Raw genomic sequence first — 1365 nt, 5'->3', positions numbered from 1 at the left:
GTGCCAGGTCGCGTGAACCGTGCCAACTGTGCAGGCATGCTATCCGCTGTATCTGTCAGAACATCCACGTTTATCCCAGTGACCACAATCTGTGAGCACGACACTCGGGGCATATCCGCGCACACCTGCAAGGGAATAAGACAAACGGCTGTGAGTGTGACTTGTAAGCTCGCCAAACTAGGCCAGATGTGCTTCAGGGAAGAGAAGTCTAAGCACGCATGCTCCTTAACAACAACGATCTGTTTTAGGCTACATTAACTGGCAACAGTCCTCACGCATCTCTTATAGGCTACATTCGAGATGCCTTTAAGCAAGGCAGCTAACTCACACCCAACCGATGAGCGGGAAGTAGGCTAGTGGCTGAAGAGGATTGATGCCCACTGAGAATTGCCCAGGTGGTTAACTCTTGAAGAGGGCAGCACTGTATTTTAATAATAGACTGACATCATTAATAATCTCAAAAGCAGTCGTGTTAAATTTGAAATAGACAGACCTGTATCAGGAGGAGAGTCTGAAAGTACTGTGCTCGCTTGTCCGTTGAGAAATTCAGGCAGAAACCAGATTTCAGCACCGTGGACAGCGCGCTTTGCAAACACGTTACAAGGACGTCTTTGGGACTGTTGCCTGGGCTCGTCATCCTCAGCTAATTTGTAATAAAGCCGAAAAAACACACTCGACTCCTATTTGAATTCCAAATGAGGATGGATAAAAGAAACCATACGCTGTTTTATTTTTTGAACGCATCATATTCTTATTTATTTTTTCTCTACTCTAACATAGGGTAGCATCCGTTGAAATTGCTAAATTGATGAAAAATATTAATCATAATGATAAACGAATTAAGCTAATAGCCCATATTTCAGAAGTAGGAGGCATGACATGAATGGTGTCTCTGTTCCCAAAAGCATATATCGCATTGTATCTATCTATGGATCTTTTTCAATGTCCTGTTTACATCATACATATTGTAAGCTGCTTTTTCTTTTTGCATTCCATCAAAACTTACCTGAATCCTTGAGACATGTCGCGTGCTTTCGTCCGTCTTCTGTAGCGCGTGGTCCTCGGCTGTATCACTTGAGTCTCTCTCTCCTCTCACTCTCTTTCTCTCTCTCTCCATCTCTCTCTCTCCTTCAACTCGAAACGTGAACATTAAGATCCCCCCCGAGCCCAACCATCACCTTTTGCTACAGTAGGCTATCTACTTCTTATCCATGTATGTTTTCAAAACAATTCATGGAAGTAAGACTATGTTTTTATTAGAGCGATTATGACAATTAAAAAAAGAATAAAAATCGATAGCCTATGTGCTGTCATGTAGCCTATAATACCATATCAAATCCCCCCAGCGAGCTTGGCATCTCTGAG

Source organism: Ammodytes marinus, assembly GCF_949987685.1.
Source record: "Ammodytes marinus genome assembly, chromosome: 19".
NCBI classification, from domain to species: Eukaryota; Metazoa; Chordata; class Actinopteri; order Uranoscopiformes; family Ammodytidae; genus Ammodytes; species Ammodytes marinus.
Note: the sequence above shows the minus strand (reverse complement) of the source record.